General features: G+C 39.6%; 2 protein-coding genes across 5 annotated transcripts in view; one reads left to right on the top strand and one right to left on the bottom strand.

Annotated features, from left to right (window-relative positions):
- The window catches only part of LOC129721825 (uncharacterized), a 669416-nt gene that overhangs the window by 528220 nt on the left and 123201 nt on the right, over positions 1-17995 (bottom strand). The window lies entirely within an intron of this gene.
- LOC129721826 (transferrin) overlaps positions 17883-17995 on the top strand; it is a 119940-nt gene continuing 119827 nt past the window's right edge. For all 3 annotated transcript variants that reach the window (XM_055674859.1, XM_055674857.1, XM_055674856.1), the window contains exon 1: positions 17883-17948. The gene's annotated coding sequence lies outside the window, so the exon portion shown is untranslated. The remainder of the gene's footprint in view (positions 17949-17995) is intronic.

The raw sequence follows: 17995 nt of genomic DNA, 5'->3' as shown, positions 1-17995 counted from the left end.
TTACCTGTGACCCCCTCGTTCTTTAAGGGTGACCCCTCCTCCTATCCAATATTTCTATGACCACTCGCTTTGTACAAAGAACACGTATGCCAAGTTTGGTTGAAATCAGCACAGGCCTTCGAGAGTTATGCTGGAACATACATACATACAAAACTTCTCTTTTATTTTTTTTTCTTCATCTATAATTTATTTGACACGGCACAAATACCAATTAATGTTTAACGGCACCAGTTATATCTGGTAGCTTACTTTCTGAAGTATCTTAATAACTAAAAGCAAATTTTTGACGTAGAACTACGTTTTACTTTACTTTACTTTGTATGCTATGGCATGATCTGTACTGCTTTTCCAAGCATAGTTGTCCCAGCGTGCATAAGGTTTGTGTGGAACCAAGGAACTACTATAATTGGAACGGCAGTGTATGTGTCTGTATGATATGGTATGATGTTCGTTTGTCTATGATATGGTATGATTTGTGTGTGTGTGTGTGCTGTGTATGGTTTTTAACTCGGCACGTTCTGCTAACTGCTGAATCCGGTTCACGAAATTCACAACCCTTCATTAGTATACATTATAACTCATTACCCAAGTAAAATATTGGTTTTATCAAAGTTTTATAGCGCTCAATACAGCCAAAAAAGCGCTATAAAACTTTGATAAAACAAGTTGTGTTACTAGGGTAATGAAACACTCAATGCATTTTATAATAGTGTACGTAGTTCTACGTCATTTATATATTCGTGTCTTGGATACAACCTCCTACTTTTTATCCTCGCTGCCAACTACGAGCTGAAACTAAATCTAACTTAAAGCTAGAATGTTTCGCATTAAAGCACTGGTTTGTTGTTTGATGGTTTTCTATTGCCTTACGTAAGCAGCATACTGAATATGTTCCGCTACTGGGCCAAGATATTACGGACTGGCGTATTGGGTTGTCTCCCTCGTGCGGGTCTGGTTGCTGTTTCCGGATCCGGGGTCTTAACGTGTTCTTGTCATTTGGTTGGATGTAGGCGGAAGGGAATAGGACTAGACTGGGGCATGGATGGATTTCAGGAAAGCGTATATAAGGGACATGTAGGATAGGTCACGGCTCGCCAAGACATCATGAACAGGGACAGCCGGCTGCCTACATTCGGCCTGCAGGGAAGCTATTAATTTAGACCTGGCGTCACGGTGTACAGGGCATGACCAAACAACGTGCTCTATGTCGTGATAACCTTCACCACCGGCACAGATACCACTTTCCCCGAGCCCAACACGACGGAGATGCGCGTCAAATCTATAGTGATTGGACATAAGGCCGGGAAATCACGCAAATGAAATCCCGTCCTACATCCAACCCCTTGAACCACGGGCTCGTCGATACCTTGGGGATAATGGAATGTAACCACCTTCCAAGTTCCCCTCTGGTCCAATAATTTTGCCAACTGATGATCGTATTCTGACGTACAAGTGCCAAAAATTCATTTTAGGCAATTGGTCTTTCATAAATATCACCGTTTGTTGCGCCCACCTTAGCCGAAGAGTCCGCTTTCTCATTGCCCGGTATCGAGCAGTGAGAAGGGACCCACGCTAAGGTAATCTGAAATGATTTTTCGGATAAAGCACTCAGATGTTCCCGTATTTTCCCCAGGAAATACGGAGAGTGCTTAACATCTTTCATCGATCGGAGAGCCTCAATGGAACTGAGACTGTCCATAAAGATGAAATAATGGTCCGTGGGCATTTTTTCGATAATTCCTAGGATTTACTGAATTGCAGCTAATTCTGCGACGTAAACAGAAGCAGGATTATCGAGCTCACGGGAGACTGTTAAATTGTTATTGAAGATACCGAAGCCAGTGGACCCATCGAGAAGTGATCCGTCAGTGTAGAACATATTGTCGCAGTTGATGTTTCGTTATTTATTGGAAAAAATTTTGGGGATCTGCTGCATGCGTAAATGATCCGGGATTCCACGAGTTTCTTCTATCATGGATGTATCGAAAAACAAAGTAGTAGCAGAAGTATTTAATAAGTTGACAGGATTTGGAATATTCGAAGAAGGGTTAATATTTTGGGATATGTGTTTAAAATGCAATGTCATAAAGCGGATTTGAGAATTAAATTCTATGAACCTTTCAAAATTTTCAATCGCAGGACGGTTCAAGACCTCACATGTGATAAGAATACGAGAAGAAGCTCCAGAAGCGGTTTTTCAATGGTAGAACTCCAGTTAAGACCTCCAAACTCATCGTATGGGTCGATTGCATGCAACCCAAGGCGATACACAAACAACGATATTGTATTCGCTCCAGTTTGATCAACTGTGAGTTTGCTGCGGAGCGGAAGCAGAAACATCCGTATTCAATTACAGACAATATCGTTGTTTGGTAAAGCCTTATAAGGTCTCCTGGGTGTGCTCCCCACCATTGTCCGGTTATTATACGGAGAAAATTCACTCTGTTGGCATTTCTTAATCAGATACCTAATGTGACAAACCCAGGTGCCTCTAGAGTCGAACCAGACACCAAGATATTTGTGTCCCAAAACCTGAGAAATCGTTTTACCCATTAATTGTGTTTGAAGCTGAGGAGGTTCATGCTTCCTAGAAAAAACTACTATCTTAGTCTTTTCCGGAGAGAATTCGATACCTAGCTGTAGAGCCCAAGCAGACAAATTGTCCAAGTTATCTTGCAACGGTCCTTGCAGATCGGCAGCTTTGGCTCCTGTAACAGAGACCACGCAGTTGTCTGCACGTTGTCTTATCGTGCATGAATTTGCCAGACATTCGTCGATGTCATTTACATAAAAGTTGCAAAGAAGGGGGCTTAAACATGAGCTCGGGGAAGACCCATGTAGCTTATGCGAAAAGTTGCCAAATCGTCATGTGTAAAATGCATGTGCTTTTGGACAACAAATTGTGCAAAAATTTGTTCAAAATTGGAGAAAATCCTTGTCGGGGAAGTTTGCCCGAATGAATGTCAATAGAAACGGAATCAAAAGCCTCCTTAATGTCCAAGAACGCAGACGCCATTTCTCGCTGAACATGTGAAAAGGGCCCAAGTGCCATATGTAAACAAGCCACAATTTCACGTTTTTCAATGAATACAAGCTTAATCTACTCTTACAAATAAGATTGTTTGATTAAGAGTAAATTCTTTTATCAATAAATCTTATTGCTAAGAGCAGATTTCGCTTGTATTGATCAAAAAACGAGAAAATTTGGCTTGTTTACATATGGCACATGGGCCCTTTTCACATGTTTGGCGAGATTTGTTCTTTGCAAGCATACGCCAGCTGAATATCTGTTGAAAGCAACGCAAGACAATCATTCGTCCCTTTGGCACGGCGGAAGCCAAATTGAGTATCTGATAGTAGGCCATTTGATTCGACCCAATGGTCTAAACGACGAAGTATCGTTTTTTCCATCAATTTCCGGATACAGGATAGCATTGCAATCGGGTTTCCCTGGTTTTTGGATTGCGATCACCTTCACTTGCCTTCAATCCTGCGGTACAATGTTTTGTTCCAGGAACTTATTGAACAAGTTCAACAAGCGCCTCTTGGCATTGCCGGGTAGATTCTTCTACAAGTTGAATTCTATCTAACCCAGGCGCATTATTGGTACAGGACAGTTACTGAAGTTACTGAAATTCTGCCTTCGTAAAAGGTGATTCTATCGCGTCGTGGCTCGGAGACGCATCGCGAACAATGTTTTGTTCAGGAACAGAGTCCGGACATACTTTCCTGGCAAAATCAAATATCCACCGACTTGAAGACTCCTCGCTTTCGTTGACCGTTACGCGATTTCGCATTCTTCGGGCTGTGTTCCAAAGAGTGCTCATCGATGTCTCCCTCGACGTCTCGTTCACGAACCGATGCCAATATCCGCGTTTCTTTGCTTCAGCCAAGCCTTTAAGCTTGGTATCAAGCTCCGAATATCGTAAATAGTCGCCAGGTATACCTCCTTTCTGGAAGGCCAAAAACGCGTCGGATCTTTGCGTGTAGACATCGGAGCACTCTTGGTCCCACCACGGAGTGGGAGGCCGTTCTTTGATCGTTACGCCGGGATATTTCTTCGTTTGGGCTTGCAACGTGGGGTCGAGAATCAAGCCCGCGAGGAGGTTGTATTCTTCAAGTGGTGGATGATGTTGAATCGACTCGACCGCTTTTGAAATCATTTCCTCGTCTTCCGATCGACATTCCGTGTGAGGTCATACGGAATGTCAATTGGTCGCATGCGAGTTGACGCGTTAGTAATTGAAATAAGAATAGGCAAATGGTCGCTACCGTGAGGATCGAGGATTACCTTCCATGTGCAATCCAACTGTAGTGACGTCGAACATAAAGAGAGATCCAAAGCGCTTGGGCGCGCTGGAGGTTTCGGGACACGTGTCATTTCACCGTTGTTTAAAATTGTCATATCGAAGTCATCGCAAAGGTTATAGATAAAAAAAGAGCGGTTATCATTGTAAGGGGAACCCCAAGCCTCGCCATGAGAATTAAAATCTCCTAATATCAAACGCGGTGAGATGAGAAGTACTAATAAATCAAAGAGCAGCCGTTGCCCAACCTGTGCTCTGGGGGAAATATATATTGAGGCAATACAAAGCTCTTTACCTTGTATTGTCATTTGACATGCGACTACTTCGATGCCTGGAATCGAGGGGAGGTTAATACGATAGAAAGAATAGCACTTTCTAATCCCTAAAAGTACTCCTCCATATGGGGTGTCTCGATCAAGGCGAATAATATTAAAATCATGGAAGTTGAGATCGATATTTGAAGGAAGCCAAGTTTCACAAAGGGAAAATGCATCGCATTTGTTTTTATTTATCAAAACTTTAAACGAATCAATTTTTGGTAAAATACTTCTACAATTCCACTGTAAGACAGAGATAGAATTCTTCATAAACGCAGTTGAATTAGGCATCGAAGGATACAATCGCTGCAAGGAGGGGCCATTGGGCAGTCAACTGCTTCAAGAATGATCTAACTGTTGGGAGGAATGCTGTAAGAAAAATTTTAATTGGATCGGGTACATTGAAAGTTCTAAAAATTCAGTCCACAATGTCAGAAAATTTCGCTAGTCCAGAGTTTGTTTCATCAACTGGATCCTGGCAGTGCTGGGAACTCCTTCTGGGACTTTAAATTTGCAAGCCCAGGAGGAGTTTGCTTCGGTTTTTCCGCAGCACTGTTTGGTTTGTTTGTACCTTTCATATAACTTTGGGAAATTTCAGGACCTTTTCGGGGGAGCTTAGGGGAGGAAATATTTTCCCTCTTTCTAGATTCCCCAGGATTGGCATAAGATGTTCCCGCTGGTGAATCGTCAGAATCGGTTGCATCAGAGGACAACAGATCAAAGGGGTTTGATGTTATGAGAGAGGTGGTAGCGGTTTTCTTCAGCATATCAGCGTAAGAACACTTTGAACACTCTTTAAGAGACCGTTTTCATTTGCTTATACACCGCACATGTCGAGAGCTCATGCTGACTCTCCCCACAGTGAATGCATTTTTCAGCATTTTTACTGCAGGAATCATCCGCATGATTCTCCCCACACTTGCCACAACGTGCCTTATTGCAGCAGTAGGCGGCGGTGTGGCCTAACTGCTTACAATTCAGGCAGTTCATGACGCGGGGCACATCGAGCCGCACAGGGAGACGAACCCGGTGGATCGAGACGTGGCTAGGCAATGCAGACCCGGCGAACGTAACTCGACACGAGTCTGACGGAGTGTACACCTTTGTGCTGCCGACGAGAGATACGAACCGCAATTGCTTGCAGTCCAAAATCTTTATTTTTACATCGATGAACATAAAATTTTTGAAGCAACCGAAGCCACTTTGCAAATACACTCGACCGACAGACTCGAATCGGTTATGACACCGTCGATCTCCACGTCTCGTGCGGGTATATACACGCGATACTCGCGTCTGAAGAGCTCAGAGCAAGCTATAGCGTTGGCCTGTTCCAGGTTACTGACCACGACACGGCGCTTGTTAGGTCTGACCTTGGATATTTTGGTCACGGCCTTGTACCCTTTCGTCAGGTCTTTCGAAATCTGCAGTATATTTAACGGTTTTGGTTTCGCTCCTGCCTTTGGCCGAAAGAAAACAGTATAGCTGCTCTGAGATCCGTCCGGGTAGAGCCTGGGGCGAGGGGGGACTGAAGAATGAACAGGGGAGGGGGTAACAGAAGGGTCAAGGTCAGAGGGGTTCGGAGATGGTGGTGCGGGAGGCGAGGGATCTACATCCATCGCGCTAAGTCTAGCGCCGACAAGAACACGTACCTCTTTACTTCTTCCTTCCAGCAAGATTGATTGTCTGATCGTGCGAAGCTGCATCCGTTATAGCCAGCAGCACCAATACAGCAGCTTCAAACAGCCACCAGCAGCGAGCAGGGTGTGATATTACTCTACACAGCGACACAACTCAACTGTCAACTGTTGGCTTCTTCTTTTTCCTCTTTTGTGTTGAAATTCTCGTCCACTGATGAAGCACAAATCAGTCAGCAGCCAATCGGCTTACGCACCAGCTGGCAGCCACGATGCAAAACAGTTGCACAAAGGCGGGCGACTTTGAACGCGGATTAATTTCACTCGACCAGGCAAACAATGCCAGCACTTGCTCACACGTCTTTTGTATTATATTCTATCGGAGCGATCACCAAACACGTCCGTTACTGAAGCGTGTTCGGCACAGAATGAACTTCTCTTTTATATAAAGCTATGAAAAGGAACATATTCCGAAGGCTACTTGGACTCACTCACTTTTCTCAGAGATGGCTGACCCGATTTCCACAAAGTTAGTGTCAACTAATAAGTCTAGCTTAGGGGTTAAATTGAGGGTTACGTTAAGGGTTAACTAATGAATTATGATTGAACACGTGGTTTCAAAGTTTGGCAGCCCTTTACGTTCCCAATTCATTTGATTATAATCGAACATAAGCAACCGTTATGTATTAAATTGTTGATAAAACAACGAAAGTCTATTATCTCAAAGATTGCATGACTTTATTGAACATAACTAGTGTCATACGAACGAGTCATCTCTCGAACTTACAAAGAACAAACTCCATAACAATTTGATATGTGGCTCAAATGTTATGGAAAGAAAAGAAATTCAAAGACTATTTAAAACTATACCTGCTTCGATCGATATATGTGGCCTCAACATAATTCAAATGTGTTATCGTACTCTTTGAACATTCCAAATTCATAGATTCCTTTTGATGTGTTCAAAGTCTGCAAATGCACCACGAATCGGTTATAGGACATGATCAAATTCAAATAACAAATCGTTTGAAATTATTGGTTTCATCAAAATGACAACATCCTCGACTTTTGGCTTCTGTACATCGCCTTAATTCTGAATATATTCATATTGGGTGGTATTCGTTCATTTTCAGCAGATTTTCTGGCATCAATCTGACACCGGAAATACCCATATTGGGAGGTATTTAGTTTTTTTGGTTGTTTTCCAGAAACTAAAAGTGGTCGCCTTTAAATTCAAAATAGTGTCCAGGGTCAAATTCTCTACAAATCGCTAAAACAGGTTCATTTTTTCCGTAGTTAGTTCGTCTGAAGTTAAGTCTTAAACAGTAACTAGATCTTTAAGATACTACCGGCACATTCAGGTTGATTTGCTCCAGAAGGTTGGGAGAGTCAAGACTACCAATCAACAACTTGGCAGCAAACAGTGCTCTAGCTGAATTCCGCCGACACGACGTAGGATGGTAAGTTCGTTGGGTTACTCCAAGGAAGCAACCTTAGTGCAAATTTTAGGAATCGCGACTGTATAGTTTCGATTCTAGTGGCTCAATAGTTTATGTAGGGCTTTCAAAAAATTGAAGCTGTTTCCAGTACTGAGCGGACAAGGGCGTAGAACAGTGATCGCAGGCAGTAGGGGTCACGGAAACTTTTGGCAGCTCTAATGATGAAACCTATGTTTCTGTTTGCTTTAGCAATAAAATTCGAGTAATGATCTCTGAACGAAAGCTGTGAGTTAAAAAAACTCCAAGGTCTCACACAACACCAACTCTGACGACCGGGCGTCCGTTGATTTCGTAAGCCCACTTAATGGCAGATTTCTTTCTCGTGAAGGATATGACACAGCATTTCTGTACGCTGATGATAAGCTGGTTCCACATGCACCATTTCTCGAACATTTTAATCAGTCGCTGTAGTTCAATGCAATTTTCTACTGTTCCGACAATGACGAAGATTTTAAGATCATCAGCATACGCTAGCTTACAGCCAGGAGGTAGGTAAGGCAGAAGAAAAATGCAGAAAATCGAGTACAGTAAAGGCCCCAAGTTGCTTTCCTGAGGCACTCCGGAGCTGTTTGTGAAGCTGTAAGAGAAAGTCGAAAGTTTTATGTTCAGCTTACGGTTGATCAAGTAGGATCTCAACCATTTAACGAAGTGAGGAGAGGCACCTAAACGCTCAATTTTAGTTAGCCACAATTGATGGTCAACACGATCGAAAGCAGCCTTAAGATATGTGTAGATTGTATAAATTTGATTTCCGTTCTCCATTGCCTTGATGCAAAGTGATGAGAATTCTGCGAGGTTAGTGTCGATTGAAACCTTGTTGAGCAGGTGAAATATATGAACGGACTGCAGCAAATAGAACATCTCCAACTAAAATTTCAAAAAGCTTAGACCCAGTGCATAATGATGTTTCCCCTTGGTAATTGCCGACATCACGCTTGTCCCCTTTTTTATGATTAAGAAACATAAATGATTGTTTTCACATCTCCGGAATTTCGCCTGTGATAGTGACGCGTTGAAAATGATAGTCAGCGGAATTGCAATAGCCTCAGCACAGAGCTTCAGTACAATGGATGGTATACCATCGGGCCCAGCTACAACAGACGATTTCAGTTTTCGAATTGCTGTGCGAACCTCTTCTACGGTGAACAAGAAGGTTGTTATTGTGTTATTGATCGCGAGGTACTGATCCTAACGCCAGGTTGATGGACTGTTCGTTAGCAGGTTCAGCACTAAACACGCCGAAGAAGTGGTCTGTAAAAAGATTTCAAATATCCTCATGAGATTCGGCAACTTTCGTACCAAGAAAAACAGTTGATCCAGTCCATTTGTTTTACGTTTACTATTCAAGAAGCTCCAAAAGCTTTTAGGGTTGCGCTTCATATCATTTTTTTTTTCCTTTGTACATATCTATTGTAAAGACAACGATTCAAAGTCCGGTAATTGCTGCGTGCGATGCACAGTGGAGCACTTAGAACATCAAACCTGATCAAAATTATTTGAAAGCATTTTTGGACTGGAAACATATAACCCTTTCCGACCGAGCCCACACAATTGTGTAGGTAAAAAATGACGGATAACAAACCCTAAATCGAAACAATTCCTATATAAAAACATTTGCTTGCTCTAGTTTTTTATTTTTCGCAGCAGCTGCGATGTTGACACTAGCGTTTTTAACAATGAAACAATGAATAGGACGTTCAAAAAGCGAGAGAGAAGGTTTTGTTTATGTCACCTACTACCTACGCAAATCTATGGGCCCGGTCGGAAAGGGATAAGGGGCTATCCACATTCCACGTGGACAGGTTTTTGACGATTTTAACTTTTTAATCTGAGTACTCAGAAGAATCTGAAGAGTCACTAGTATTATCATTATTGCCCGTGTACGAACACATCACTCGCAACATTTGCATTGCTACGGACCGAAAAGTTTGACCTTTTTTATATTTTATGCAAAGTAGGAGTCATTGGATACCAAGGATAAAGCCGAATGTAGAGCTAAGCAGTTTTAAGGACATAATCTACAAACTTTGATGTATCTATGTCTTGGAACTAACGCAAAAACACTGCCGGAAGCTGAAAAATTGATTTTTTCCGATGATTTTCAAAATGGTGTTTCTACATACAGGCTTTCATTTGCAATTAACTGTTTACATTGAAACTCATTGATACTTAACTTACTTCATATAATATGACATATAAAAAACTAAAAAACTCATTTACAGCAACTTGTGTTTATTAAAATGTTCCCTGGCAATATCGAAACTATTTATCAGTCTTTTAAGTTTGAAGATTGTTTAAACTAACCTTCTTTGACAATAACCATAGTTGATTTGATGATAAATCACTACGTTGCACTTGACAGTTTTGAAAAACAGTGAACGGTACGGAGCATCGAATGCAACAACAGAAAACTAAAATTTGATCGATTTCAATCAGCTGTAATAAAGGTTAACAATACTTCCGGATGCTCATAAGCTGTCGAAAGATTCAGTAGGTATCACGCTTCAAAATCAGTCTATGCAGAACATGGTTAATAAACTTTTGCTTTTTTGACTTTTGATCAGGGTTCTACTTGATTTACTCCTATGTGCGATGTTGAACTCACGCTTCTCGAAAAAACTGCGACAGTTGGTATATCTTCTCAATGCAGCTGCTCGTAGGCATTTCAGTTCGCGAAGTTGACCATTTTACCAAGGTGGTTTCCTTCGAGGGCGTGACTGAGGCACATATTGGCGGAAAAGATGAGACAGCTGGCTAGTGTAGGTTTCAACGGCTTTATCGATATCACTATCTAATAATCGGGACCAGTTGAGGCTTGCAATAGCGCTACCAAGTGTGACAAAAACAGCTTTGCGAAATTCGAAATTCATATCGTTAGTAATATCATTGTAGTTAATAGTCGTTATGGTTGATCTGTTTCATGTTCAGCAAAGCCATGCCATCGACAAGAGCTGAAACTGACACCGAAAATCTCGAATCAGAAGGGTCAGCATATAAAAAATCTGAAGGAGAGCTCGTCCACACTACAGCATAGGTGTCACCGAACAGTTGGAGGGAGTTAATTTCATCGTTTAACCAGGTTTCAGTAAGCACGATTATATCCTAATCCGCGCTAGTGGTAGCTAAAAACAAGTCTGCGATCTTCATGCGAAGCCCTCTTACATTTTGGTAGTAAAAAGTAAATGAGCTCTTGGTGGGACAATGGTTAGAACCAGTAACCGGTGTCGTCGTCACGGTGATGGATTCTCCTCCTCCAGTTGCGTGTGTGGTAGGTAGTGAGCCCTAATGCGGGTGGTATTTGGTCGTTTGCCGCTGTTTTCGAAACCGGAAGTCGCCATTTTGGATTTCTTAATGGCATTTGGAGAAAATTTCAGGATTTTGAACGTCATACTGGTTAAAGAAACACTCATATTGGGTGGTATTTGGTCATTTTCAGCTGTTTTTCATAAACCGGAAGTCGCCATCTTAGAATTCAAAATGGTATCTGTGGTCGACTCCTGTGTATCATTCTAGATCCGGCTATTATTATATTGGGTGGAAATCGGCCATTTTTGACTGCTTTCATGAAACCAGATGTTGCTATCTTACAATCCAAAATGTTGCCTGTGGTCTATATTGGAACATATTTGTTACCACTAAAAACATTCACCTACCAAATATGGTTCCATTTAGTTGAGTAGTTCGCGAGATGTGCAGAAGTTTGTGCAGAAACCATCATGGACATATTTGTTAACTCTAAAAACATCTACACACCAAACTTGGTTGTATTTTCTTGATTGGTTCTTGAGCTGTGCGAAATTTGTGTTTCATTTGTATGGGACCCCTCATACCACAAAAGATCAAAACAATGGTCGCAGTGGTCCAAATCTTACAAAAAAATGGGACCCCTCTCTTATAGAAAAGGAAGGGATGTCAAACCATTATGCACATATTTGTTACCTCTAAAAACATTCATCTGCCAAATTTGGTTCCATTTAGATGGTTAGTTCTCGAGATGTGCAGAAATTTGTGTTTCATTTGTATGGGACCCCTCCATTTCAAAAGAAGGAGGGGTTTCAAAACATTATGGACATATTTGTTACCCCTTAAAACATCCACATGCCAATTTCGGTTTCATTTGCTTGGTTTGTTCTTGAGTTGTGCAGAAATTTATGTTTCATTTGTATGAGACCCCTTCTTTCTACAAGAGGCAGGGGTCTCAAACTATCATAGGATACTTTATCGGCACCAAAAACCCCTACATACAAATTTTCACGTCGATCGGTTCGGTAGTAGTCGAGCCTATATGGATCAGACAGACAGACAGACAGACCGGACTGCACTTTTATATGTAGAGATTACAACATCAATTTTTTAGAACCTTAAGAGTGAATATACATTTATTGGATTGAAGCGTTCATGTAAATCTATTTTTACAAATAATAAGTTTGAATGAGAACGACTGGGTCTGACCGCTTGGTGGATTAATTTAGGTTTTGCCTTTCTCCTAGAAAGGTATAGCAATCACTTGCAAAACCGAAAGCATAGAAGTGCTCCAAAGAGCCGAATGGCATATATCACTCGACTCAGCTCAACGAGCTGAACATTTTCTGTATGTGTGTGTGTGCGTGTGTGTGTGGGTGTATGTGTGTGTGTGTGTGTGTGTGTGTATGTGCAGATTTTTATTCTCACTCACTTTTCTCAGAGATGGCCAAACCCATTTTCATGAAATTAATTGCAAATGAAAGGTTTTGTTGTTCCATAAGACCATATTAAATTTTATTGTTATCGGATTTATAGTTTGGAGGTTATGTATCAAAATGTAAAAATCATGAAACATCATTATCTTAAAAACTACATAACCGATTTGAACAAAATTGATTTCAAATGAACGGGATACCTGAAAAAAACCTTAACTTTTAAATTTTATAAAGATTGAACTTGTGGTTAAAAAGTTATGAAAAGAAACGTTTTCTGAAGACTGTTTAATCTCACTCATGTTTCTCAGAGATGGCTGGACCGATTTTCATAAACTTAGTGTCAAATGGAAGGTCTAGTTGCCCCATAAGACCCTATTGATTTGTTTTGCAATCGGACTTTTATTTTGCCTGTTATGTTTAAAAATGTGAAATCCAGCTATAAAAGGAACATATTCCGAAGACTACTTGGACTCACTCACTTATCTCAGAGGTGGCTGACCCGATTTTCACAAAATAAGTGTCAATTAATAAGTCTAGCTGCCTACTAAATTTTACTGTAATCGAACTGTAACTTCGTCTGTATTGTACCGAAATGTGAAAATCACGAAACTTCATTATCTCAGAAACTACACAACCGATTTGATCAATATTATTATCAGATAAGCGGGCTAGTTAAGGGTTAACTGATGAATTATGATTGAACACGTGGTTTCAAAGTTTGGCTGCCCTATACGTTCCCATTTCATTTGATTATAATCGAACATAAGCAACCGTTATGCATTGAATTGTTAATAAAACAATGAAAGTCTATTATCTCAAAGATTACATGACTTATTTGAACATAACTAGTGTCATACGAACGAGTCATCTCTCGAACTTACAAATAACAAACTTCATAACAATTTGATATGTGGCTCAAATGTCATGGAAAGAGAAGAAATTCAAAGACTATTTAAAACTATACCTGCTTTGATCGATATATGTGGCCTCAACATAATTTAAATGTGGTATCGTACTATTTAAACATTCCAAATTCATTTATTCCTTGTGATGTGTTCAAAATCTGCAAATGCGCCACGAATCGGCTATAGGATATGATCAAATTCAAATTATTGGTTTTATCGAAATAGCAACATCCTCGACTTTTGGCTTCTGTACATCACCTTAATTCTAATAAAATACATATTGGGTGGTATTCGTTTATTTTCAGCAGATTTTCTGGCATCAATCTGACACCTAAAATACCTATATTGGGAGGTATTTATTTATTTTGGTATCCAGGGTCAATGTTTGGTTACTATGCATCATCTCGATTACGGAAATATCCATATTGAGTATTATTCGGTCATTTTGGAATGTTTCCTGGAAGTTGCCATTTAGCAATTAAAAATGGTGCCTGGAGTCAATTGTTAGCTCATTGCATCTTTCTGGTTCCTGATATACTCATATTGGATGGTATTTAGTTATTTTAGGCTATTTTTCACAAACCAGAAGTCGCCATCTTGGATTTCAAAATGGTATTTAAGAAAATTTCTGGCCTCTGAGCGTCATTTCGCTTGAATGTTTTTAGAGGTAACAAATATGTCCATAATGATTCCACGCCCCTCCCTCTTTTGAAAGCACACAGCCGAAAATGCTAGAATAACACCCAATAACGGAAGTTGCCATCTTAGAATTCAAATTGGTATCTGTGGTCGATTTTAGCTCCTGTGTATTATTCTAGATCCGGATATTGTTATATTGATGGGAATCGGCCATTTTTGGCTGTTTTCCAGAAACCGGAAGTTACCTTCTCACTATCCAAAATGTTGCCTGAGGTCGATTATGGAACATATTTGTTACCTCTAAAAACATTCGCCTGCCACATTTGGTTCCATTTAGTTGGTTAGCTCTCGAGATGTGCAGAAATTTGTGTTTCATTTGTATGGAACCTCTCCCTTCCAGAAAAGGGAGGGGTGTCGAACCATTATGGACATATTTGTTACCCCTAAAAACATGCACATGCTAAATTTGGTTCCCCTTACTCGGTTAGTTCTCCCAGATGGTCTCGAGTTACGATGCTGGCCTAACAAGCCAGTCGTCGTATGTTCGAGTCCCGGCTCGGGAGAGACTGTTATTGTCAAGAGGATCGTAGCGCTAGCCCTGCAATTGTCCTGTACACCTAACAGTCGGCTGCGAAGTTGTGTATGGTAATTTGTATGGATGATTGCGATTGACTTCATTTAATGAAATTACTTATATGTTTGTTTTAGTAAAACATTTCTTTCTAACCATTATTTTGTTGAAATAACTATAGTTTTATGTTTGTTATTTATTTTATTATTTTCAATAATTTTCGATATCGCAGAAGCTAATAATGAAGAATAAAAACTTTGTGGCTGTTCGACGATCAATGGAATAAAATAATTTTCTCAATTGTTCAGTCATAATGGATCAAGCTATCAATGATTCTTCTTTGGTTCAATCAGAGTGTATCAAGTCATTTAATTAATTGAAGTCATTTAATGTTATTACACGGAAAAATCACGATAGTGAGATCAAAAGTACAATAAAAAAACGGAACTATAGCAAAATGATTTTCGGACATAAAAAAAATTGGGGTGGAGTAATATAAACAGTGTTTGGGTTTGGAATGATGTGTACAGGGTAAAGAATGTGAGCTTAACAATATCATTAGTTGCTTAACCCTCCAGTGCCCAAATGAGTTTTTAGACGTAATTCAAAAAAATCACTATGGATCTTTATAAACATTAGTAAGTATTTATTGAAACTTTTTAGAGGTTTAACCGAAGACCGTCTAAAGGCAGCACTGGGCACTAGAGGGTTAATATACAGTAGAACGTGGTATTAGGCATATGATAATTGCAATTCTTAGGCATTGCACAGTGATTCCATCATAGGCCAAAAAAATTACCCTTTTCCAATTATTCAGACTAGAAATTGAGTATGCGTTCCCATGTGTGTATGTGTACTTGTGCGTGTGTCTGTGTGTGTGTGTGTGTGTGTGTGTGTGTGTGTGTGTGTGTGTGTGTGTTGGAAGTGTGTGTGTGGCAGTGTGTGTGTGGCAGTGAGTGTGCGTGGCAGTGTGTGTGTGTGGCAGTGTGTGCGGCAGTGTGTGTGTGTGTGTGTGTGGCAGTGCGTGTGTGTGTGGCAGTGTATGTCAATGTTTGTGATATATTTCTTTTCCCAAAGTTTCATGACTATCGGATGATATACCAATTTTTGCCAGCACTTGGATGTTGCTGTGTCAGGCAATTTCAATGATTTTTATGTTCGAAAATCGTAATTTTAAGCTTAACTTCTAATACCAATTTTGATCTGATTTTGGATCAACAAGTTTCGTTGCGAAGGGAAACTTATGTGATTTTTTTTTTCAATCAATTTCCAACGTTTACCATCAATACAACCAGTTTTTAAATCAAGTTTCCCAGAAAGCCAAAAAATCATGTATTTCAGAACTCATGTGTACCGTACAGTCGTGTGAAACAGTTCGGAATGATCGTATAATCCACAGCCCATGGGAAATTAACCGTAATTTTCGAATTTTTGGGTCCCGGTTTGCATATCATCGCTCCGAATACGTTATTCCAAAATCCGTGAAACGGGAAAATATATAACGAATGTACTTTGACGTACGATTTCTTATTTTTCCTTGAAAGGCCTATCAAGATAGCAGCGCGACGCCATTTTCTACGCAACCGAAAAGATGAAACAGTACTAAATCGCTCACTTACAACGCGATTTTGTTAGCCTGAGCTGAATTCTCTTCGAAAGATTCGGCTGCTAGATCCACTTGGATCAATGGTTTTGGTAACCTACATGATAGGATTAAATTGAAGTTGCGAGATAAACTGAGGGCGTACAAGCAAGCATTTTTTTAATATCCGACAGTGAGATTGGTTTTATAATTGAATTCGATTCGCGGACGTTTTCTTGAACTTTCCCCGGTTTTTAATTAAATATTTATCGATTACCGGAAACTCGATAGATACGGAACGCAACGTGAACCAATATAAATGAAATAATACGTGCCTGCCAACACTGCAATAGTATTATAAACAATTCGATAAAGCATTTGATTAATTTGATAAAGCATGTAATTAGTAATAATGCAATGAAATTGTCGTACGGGTAAATTACCGCATATTAAACTAAATAAAACAGTTGTTTCTTGTTTTTTCTTTAAAAAAAATCTTTTTATTTAAGTTGCTGCAAAATTACCGCGATATTTGAATATTTTCAATTTTGCCACCCGCGAATTTCGAATTTTTTGCCGCGAATTACCACTGTCTCTAGTCATTTTTAATCATTTTATAACGACTTTTAGGTTTTTTCCAACTTTTGTTCAGAAACCCGCCACTGTGCGTCACTCACTTTGTGTACAGATATTTAATCCCGGATTGCCTGCAATACTCTTGACAGTTCAAACTTAGTACAACCGCCGTCTGTCCGTCCGTTTTTATATGCCCGTGGCATTAGTCCGAATTTACTTCAAATTCACCTATAACCTTATCACCCCAAAATAAACTGTCCATTTTACCCCAAACAGGACGCCTTTCTAAAAACGCAATTTCTTCCACTATTTTCGATCAAAGTTATCGCAATCTTTAAAATGAAGCCTTTTACTAGTCAAACACGGCTGCAAAGCTGATGAGACTGAAAACATTGAAGAAGAACCTTAAATACGTGAATAGCGTAAAACTTACAGCAACATCAACTTTTGATATTTCTTTTGTTTACATTGGCACTGCGGTGCACCTATCACAGCAAACCATGAAATTTTTATGTTAGATAGGGTTTAGTAGTTCAAGGAAAGGAGGAAGTAGTACATGGAACCTAAAAAAAGTAATTACATTCCAAGATAAAGCACCTGTCCATTTCACCCTAGGGGTCCAAATTATCCCAAACTACCCTAAATTTAACTTATAACATAAAATTTGCGCAAAAATATTGAAAACTAACAATTCACAGATTAACAAACATCAAATTCGTTTTTCTCGAAATTATGATCTGATTTAACACAGATCACATGATAAGTGTAAAAATTTCATATTCAAAGTGTCACGTAACAATTGATATTAACGTAAAATGAGAGGAATATTAGATTATTCTTCCATTAATTTTTGCAGAAAAGTTATGTGTAACTTTTTTTTTGGAAAATTTCCATGCATTTATAACCATAACTAAGCAGATTCATAGATAAATATTTCTGAAATAGTTTTGAATTTATTCCCCCATTTAGTGTACATAAAATTTCGAGATTACCTGTAAAACATGTTTGCGGTATACATCAAAATTCAGTTATAACGTTCAAAAAAACGATTCCGATTTTTCAGTCAGCCAGTGTTATTCCAGCCAAACGCTGTGGTCACACGCAATTTCGTTTGTTTCATATCACGGAATTGTTTTTTATTGTCGTCAGACTTGGATGGATTAAAACAATAAGGTGTATATGTGCTAAAATCGCCGATATTTTCTATTAATTTTAAAAATAATGAAAGTGTACAACGTGGTAATAGTTTCTGATCATTAGCAAAAATACAGGCATAATTTCCGTTA

This window comes from Wyeomyia smithii, chromosome 2 (assembly GCF_029784165.1).
Source record: "Wyeomyia smithii strain HCP4-BCI-WySm-NY-G18 chromosome 2, ASM2978416v1, whole genome shotgun sequence".
NCBI lineage: Eukaryota > Metazoa > Arthropoda > Insecta > Diptera > Culicidae > Wyeomyia > Wyeomyia smithii.
The sequence above is the reverse complement of the archived record's forward strand: the minus strand, read 5'-3'. Positions and strand labels throughout refer to the sequence as shown.